This window comes from Elephantulus edwardii, unplaced genomic scaffold, assembly GCF_000299155.1.
Source record: "Elephantulus edwardii isolate Elephantulus edwardi_28Jun2011 unplaced genomic scaffold, EleEdw1.0 scaffold00387, whole genome shotgun sequence".
In the NCBI taxonomy this organism is placed as follows: Eukaryota; Metazoa; Chordata; class Mammalia; order Macroscelidea; family Macroscelididae; genus Elephantulus; species Elephantulus edwardii.
Window position 1 is genome coordinate 1,037,638 of NW_006400137.1, and position 8,244 is coordinate 1,045,881.

The following is an 8,244-nucleotide window of genomic DNA, read 5'->3' on the forward strand; positions in this document are numbered from 1 at the left end:
AGAATATTCCGTTGTTTTCTTTGTACAAGACTGATCCCAATGTCTTTCAAAAGGTCATGGTGAGGGTGGGAGGGCAAAAGATCATATTGAATTATTGTTTCCCTAATTCCACCTCAGATTTAAAGTGATTTGCCTATCACTTGCCTATTTTAACTGTTGTGCAATTAAGGGTCCCACGACAGGATGTCACTGGACACTGAAAGAAAACAGCAGGTTGAACACTGTTTCTGTCCTCCAGCTTCTGCCAGCTACCAAATACACCCCCCAAAATGGGTACTAAAGACAGATATGGGATTCAGGTAGCCCTTGTATCCATCACAACAGCATCTTTGCTCCTGAAGATCTTTTAAGTCTCAGGTGTCAAAAGTTAGTCTTTAAAGGAAAGCTAGATATCTCATCCATGGGACAAGGATGGACATAAAATTGAGGTACCATTGGAATCTGAAAATGTAATTTGGAGAGTGATAAACTTTGAATGTTTCAGGGACCAAGCAACAAGGCTTACAGTTCAGGCATTTGGTACTCAATATCATCAACTAGGCATCGTCAGCTAGATACAGGTAGGATGACAATTGTGAAGAATGAGAGAGAAGTCTAAGGGATTGTTTGTTCAGGGCCATCTTTCTTGTGCAGGCCCCACCAGCATCAGCCACACTTCAGTGAGTACTTTCTCTGCCTATGCTTGATGTGAAGTGAGAAAGTAGCTGGGTACATGGGCAGCCTCAAAGACCTCACATTTAACAAACCCACTCAGGTCCAGGGCAGATTTCCCACAAGTGACATGATGTGCTGGCCTTATTCCTATTGCTCCGTCTCCTGGTAGTAGAAGTAGTTGAAGTTAGAAACAATGATGGACACTGACAGGGTGATGGAGAAGACCCAAGCAACGGAGCAGAGGGAGCCCATGACTTTGCCCCCACTGTCATGGGTTACATGTCCCCAGAAACAACTATGGTCGTCATAACCACTGCCCACAAGAAGGTATTCTGGATGCTGGGAAAGAGAAAGCCATCATTACCAGCTTCTGCAAAGTATACAGCACTGGAGAAGAGGATGACTCCAATGAAGAAGAAAAAGAAAAGCAACCCCAGCTCCTGCATGGAGGCCTGCAAGATCTTTCCCAGGATCTAGAGCCCCTTGGAATGGCAGGACAGTTTGAAGATACAGAACACCCAGATCACTCTCAAAATAGTTCAGGACATGGCCTGCTGCCCATTCTGGCAGCATCCTTCAGTGGCCTGTCACTGGTCCTGTTGCTGTACCAGCTCAGTTCTCAGGGCGATGAAGTAAGGAAGAGTGGCTACCAAGTCAGTGATGTTCATGATATTACCAGAGAAGGTTGGCTTGCTGTGATATGCAGAGAAATATACCAGAAGCTTAAAGGTGAACCATACAATGCACAATTTCAACCAGAAAGAAGAGGTCTGTAAAGAAAGATCCCCAAGAGTACTGAGCTCCATGTAACCAGGCGTTCAGTGGTGAAATTTATAAACATCATCTTCATCCTCTTCTCTTTTCTGACTCTTCCTGGAAAGCTGAGAAGCTCAGCTCACTCCATCACCATTGCTTCCACTTCAAATGTCTGCATGGAACTAGGGCAAAGTCTCCAGTCAAAATATAACAAAGGAGATCAGAATGGCCAACACAGAGGCAATGGCAATGCCTCTAGTGGGCACAGAGTTCTCCAGGTACTCGAAGAGAAACTGGGCAATGGAAGAGCTGCGAGTTAAGTACCATCCCATCTTCTCCACCTCTCAAAGTTGCCTTTGTCCTCTAGGAGGGACACTAGGCCTCATCTCCCAGTTGGTAGAAGCATATGTCCTCCAGGAAGATGTCCAGCAGCACGCTGACAAGGCTCCACAGCTGCCCATAGACTGGCAGTAATAGAAGATGACATCAAAGCTTGGCCGTTTTGGTTGAAAAAATACTTGTCACTCAGGGGATCTAAGAAATGGATGCAGCATCTGGGGTCCCCTAGCAGCTTATCTGGTCCTTAATCTTGAAGTTCTGTTCCCGGAAAGATTAGGTCTCAGGAGATGGCTTAATTGCAAGTAGGTCTGTCTACGCTTCCAGCTACTTGGTTGGAGGTTACTGAGATACCTGGATCACAAACTGACAGGTATAAAACTGGATGCTCCAAAAGACCTATCTACTTGTGGGCTTGGGACTTGTTTCCCTCCATGCAGGTTTCCTCTTCCCAAATTTTGAGGCAGTTCTCCAACCATTCAAGGCCCCAGACTACAGCTGGTACCAAAGACCAGCTGTGTCTCCCTCCCACAGAGCAGTAACATCTGGCCTGTTCCCTAGCTCCACAGAAGGGCTCAGTTATGGCCCAGGTCAGGTTTCCACCTCAATAGCTATCTCATAAGCTGCTGTTCTCAATGTTAAATTATATAAAATATATACATATACATTATATATGACCTAACCATAGTGTACTAGTATCACTCTTTTACTAGTTCAAGTGAAGTAATTATGGCTGAGTCAGAGTGATTCAATAACACCTACCAATGACAACATAAACATCTTACTTTCTTTTAAATCTATTTACTCTTCTCCATTTGTGACTGACTTAAGCTGTTATATGTGTACACACAGAGAAAGATGAACCTCACACAAAATTTGGTTTTAGTAGTCAGACTGATGATATAGCACATATATCAAGAGTTAATGAACTGCAAAAAAGTTCTTCTTTTAATTGCTAGCTCCATGGCAAAGGAGGTTTCCTGCATGCAGTAGATGTTTTATAGGTATTTGTGGGATGAATAATGTGAGAACATTCCTTTTGTTGAGCACCTTTTCTTGGTTAGGAAGCCTTGACCTGAATTTGTTCTTTAAACACTTTGCTTTCAGGAAAGCTTCACCATAAATTAATCTGGTCATACCAGCCCTTCTTCAAAAGCTGTTTTACTCCCATGAAAGAGAACTCTGAGCTAGGTTAAAATGTACATGAAGAGATAAGATGATGAGCCTACTACAGAGATGATATGAGTTTTGCTTTTTCTTATTTGGTAAATATCATTGCATTTATATAATGTCTTCGTTTCTTATGGTTTGTAATAATACAACTAAATAGCTTTAAAACATCCTTATCTCACATATTTAGGGGATAGGAGTTTGAATTAAACAACATTAGATAAAAGTACCTCACAGTCTTGTTCACCTTCTCTAACCTGAAGATCACTCACAAACAGCTGGAATAGTGTATAAAGAGGGAACTGACAGAAGTTCAAACAGGATTTAGAAGAGGCCGTGGCACCAGGGTTTTCACTGCTGATGGCAGATGGATCCTGGCTGAGAGTTAAGTATATCAGAAGAATGTCTATTTGTGCTTTATTGACTATGCAAAGGTATTTGACTGTTTATAGCATAGTAAATCATGGCTGACATTGAGAAGAATGGGAGTTCCAGAGCACTTTATTGTGCTCACGCAAAACCTATACCCAGACCAGGAGGCTGTTGTCAAAATAGAGCAAGGGAACACTGCATATGTTAAAATTGAGAAGAGAGTGTGTCAGGGTTATATCCTCTCTCCATACCTATTCAATCTGTATGCTGAGCAAATTATTTGAGAAGCTGGACTCTATAAAGGGGAATGTGACATAAGAATCAGAGGGGGGAGCTCTGGTGGCCTAGTGGCAAGAAGCTGCACTGCAATCCCAGAGGCACACAGTTCGAATCCACCAGATAGATGCTCTGCCGGAGAAGGAGGAGCAATATCCTCCTGTACCAGTCAGATCTGATTTGATGGTGTTATTGTTGTTGTTGTTATGTGCCGTCGAGTTGCCCGCGACTCATAGCGACACTATGTACAACAGCCCTAAACTCTGCTCTGTCCTGTGCCAATCGCACTGTCTCCGACACTCCCATCCCAATTATCCGAGTCACTAAATCAATCCACCTCATAGAGGGCCTTCCTCTCCTGCGCCGTCCCTCCACCCTCCCAAGCATGATGTCCCTCTCCAAGGACCGGTCTCTCCTCACAACATGTCCAAAGTATGTTAGACGGAGCCTCAGAATCCTTGCCTCCAAGGAGCCACCCGGTTTAACCCTTCCCAGGACAAATCTGTTTGTTTTCCTAGCCGTCCATGGTATTCTCAATACACACACACAAAATAATAATAAAAAAAAGAATCAGAGGGAGACTAATCAATAACCTGCATTATGCTGACGACACAACCTTGCTTGCTGAAAGTAAAGAGGACTAGAAGCACTCGTTGCAGAAGATCAAGCTTTTAATATGGATTGCATCTCAAAGTTAAGAAAACAAAGATTCCTACCACTGGACCAATAGACAACATCATGATGGATGCAGAAGGGATTGACAACTTCATCTTGTTTGAATCCACAATTAACACCCTTGATACCAGCAGTCAGGAATTCAGGAGATGCTTTGCACTGGGAAAGTTTGCATTTAGAGACCTCTCCAAATTATTGAGGAGTAATGATGTAAGTTTGAAGACCAACGTGTGTCTTCCTGATCACTTGCTATGTATCTGATAGCTGGACAAAGAATAGGAAGGACAGACGAAGAGTTTTTTTTCAGAAATTATTTTTTTTATTTTAATGAAAGTTTACTGGGACTTTGGATTTCCATTCATTTATTGTTGCACACTTTCTTCCCTGCCCACCCCTCCCCCCAGTTCATTTTTCTATTTGAAAAGTATTAATTAATTAATTAATAAGTATTTTATTGTTATACACTCCCCTGCCTGCTCCTGTCCACTCTACTATGCAGCTTTTATTCTGGACTCTTGTCATGACAATAATACCTAATCATATTTCTCCCAAATAGTTCTCTCCCTCATCTGTTTCAATACAGTATATATTATTTATCCCCTCTTAGTTTTCCCTCCACTCTAATGTCAGTCCCACTTTACAACAGTGGCACTATGCAGTATTTGTCCTTTTGTGACTGAGATATTTCACTCAGCATAATGTCCTCCAGGATCACTCGATTTGTATAATATTTCATGAGTTCCTTGTTTTTCAATGCAGCATAGTATTTCATTGTGTGAATATACCAAAGCAGTAGATTTTATGCCTTTGAACCATTGTGTTGGAGAAGGGCACTGAATATCTGATAGACTTCCAAAAGAACAAAACAATATGTCATGGGGAGGATGCAGTAAGAGTGCTCTTTAGAAGCAAGGATGATGAGGCTTTATCTAACATATTTTGGGGATGTTGCTAGGAGAGCTATTCTTGGAGAGAGATATGATGCTTGGAAGGATAGAGGGTCTGCAAAGGAGAGAAAGATCTTCACCTAGGTGGACTGATATGGTGACTGCCACAGTGGGCTTTAATGTGTCAGGAAGTGTGAAGATGACACAAGATAGAAAAAGAGTTCAGAACTATTGTTCATAGGGTCGCTATGAGTCATACTCAACTTGACGGCCCGTAACAGCAACTAACACCCTGTGTTTGCAAATGGATTCTTTTATTTGGGTAAGGATTTAAAGAAAATTCATTTTCAATTCAATAGTTAGACATATTTTGTTTCATGGTCTTTGATTTCTATCCCCAACAAGTAATATCACAAATTCCATCATTTCCTATACTTTGTTTCCATTCATCATTTTGTCCTATCTTTTCCTTGCTTTGGACTTTATTCTTTGTCAACTGTTGTCCTTTTGGTATCAAGTAGTTCTAAAGATAATAAAACAGAGAGAGAATATACATGTTGTTGTTATGTGTCATCAAGTCATAGCCAATTAATAACTATGTAGCAGGTTTTCAGAGGCTATAAATTGTCTGGGAGGAGATTGCTCATCTTCCTTCCTAAGAGCAAATGGATTCTAACTGGCCTCCTTTGGGCTGGCAGCACAACTCCTTACCACTAGGCTACTAAAGCTCAATATTTACACACACACGCATTCAGGACTGTAAACAGATTGAGACTGTGACATCACACCTTAATGTTCTCGTATTAGAACATGGTTATTCACATAAAACCACATTGTGAGGGATAACTACATCATTACATAACTGTCACATTACAACACTATATAAATAACAAACCAGAGAACTATGCAATCTCAACCAGCACAATACCTGTGAATATATTGTTGTCATTGTAAGTTACCATCTAGTCGAGCACATCTCATAGTGACCATAAAGATAAAATATCTGAACCCTATTCTATCTTGCCCCATCCTCACACTTTCTGACACACAACAGCCCATTGCAGCAGTCACTGTGTCAATCCACTTGGTTTAGGGTCTTCCTCTCCTTCGCAAACCCTCCACCCATCCCAACACCATGCCCTTCTCTAAGAAATAGCACTCCCTACCAACATGTCTGAAGTGTATGAGGCAAAGCCTCATCATTCTTGCCTCCAAAAAGTGCTCCAGCTGCACCATTTCTAAAACATATCTGATCATCCTCTTAGCTGTCCATGGGATGTTCAGTGCTCTGCTCCAACACCACAGCTCAAAGGAGTCAATTCTTTTTCTGTCATACTTATTCATTGCTCAGATATAAGATGCATTACTAGTAATCAGACAATGGCTTGAATCAGACTCACCTTATTCCTCAAACTGACATCACTACTCTTGAATAATTTGAAAGATTTTTTCCAGTGCAATGCATCTCCTTATTTCCAGACTGCATGTACCAACAGTGGATAGTGGATCCAAGCAAGATGAAACTGTTGACAGTTTCAATCTCTTCTCTATCCATCATGACACTGCCTACTGGTCCAGCGGTAAGAATCTTCATTTTCCTGGCATTGAGATGTAATTCATGCCAAAGGCTGCATTTCTTGATCTTCTGCAACAAGTGTTTCAAGCCCTCCTCACTTTCAACAAGGTTATGTCATCAGCATAATACAGGTTATTGATGTGTCTCCCTCCCTCCAGTCGTGATGCCAAACTCCTCCTCATAGAGCGCAGCTTCTCTGATCATTTACTCAGCACACAGATTGAATAGGTATGGAGAGATAATACAACCCTGGCTCATTCCCTTCCCAATTCCAAACCATGCTATGCTCCCCTGCTCCATTTGCACAGCAGTCTCCTGACTTAGGTATAGGTTCTGCATGAACACAATCAAGTGCTCTGAGGCACTCTTCTCAATGCCAACCACAATTTGTCATGATTCACACAGTCAAATGCTTTTGCATAGCTAATAAAGCACAAATGGACATTCTTCTGGTATTCCTTACTATCAGCCAGGATCCATCAGGCATTAGCCATGATATCTGATGCCCCAGCCTCTTCTAACTCCTGCTTGAACTTGGCAATTCCTTACCTAAGTACTGTTCCAGACATTTTTGTATGATCTTTAGCAGTATTTTACTTGTACATGACATTAATGATATTGTTCAATAGTTTTCACCTTCAGTTGTACTACCTTTCTTGGGAATGGGAAAAAAATATGGACCTTTTCCACTCATTGGCCAGACAGCTGTCCTTCAAATTTCCTGACATAGACTTGTGAGTATATCCAAAGCTGCACTTAATAATTGAAACAAATCAATTGGTATCCCATCGATTCCTAGGGCCTTATTTTTTGCCAATGCCTTCTATGCAGCTTCCACTTCATCTTTCATCAGCATTGGTTCCTGTTCATGTGGTACTTCCTGAAATTTTTCAGGAATCTTTCATTTATTCAATTCTTTCTGGTACAGTAATTCTGTGTATTCCCTCCTCTTCTTTTGATGCTTTCTGGGTTATTGAATATATTTCCCATAGCATCTTTCAATATTACAATCCAAGGCTTAAATTTGTTTTTCAGTTCTTTCAGCTGAAGAAATGCAAAGCGAATTTTTCCTTTTTTATTCTCCAATTCCAGCTCTCTGCATATTTCATTATAATACTTGTTTTGTCCTCTTGAGTTGCTCTTTGAAACCCTTTGAAATCAGCTTTTTATTTCAATATGTTTTCCTTTAGATTTTGGCTTCCTGTCATTGCAGTGCAATCTTTAAGAGTCTCTTCTGAAATTCACTTCCTTTTTTCTTTCTCCTCTGTTTTTGCAATGACCTTTTTGATGTCCTTTATATCATTCCACAACTCATCTGGTTTTCTATTATTGGTGTCCAATGGAATTGATTCAAAATCGTATCTTGGTTCATGAGCAAAACCCTGTGAATATAGCAGAGCATAGTTGAGGCAAAGTTATGAAAAATTTTTAATCATAACCAAACACCTCAAAGAAAAGAATCCCTGGACCTGGAGCCTCAGCATCATAATCTCTAAGGACAACATGATCAGTTTTGTATGGATTCTTAAATGATGTTGCTAT

The 8,244-nt window shown here is 41.0% G+C and overlaps 1 pseudogene; it reads right to left on the reverse strand.

The window, feature by feature from the left end:
* Positions 1 to 676: 676 nt before the first annotated feature.
* Positions 677 to 1,588, reverse strand: LOC102847993 (annotated as a pseudogene).
* Positions 1,589 to 8,244: the final 6,656 nt, after the last annotated feature.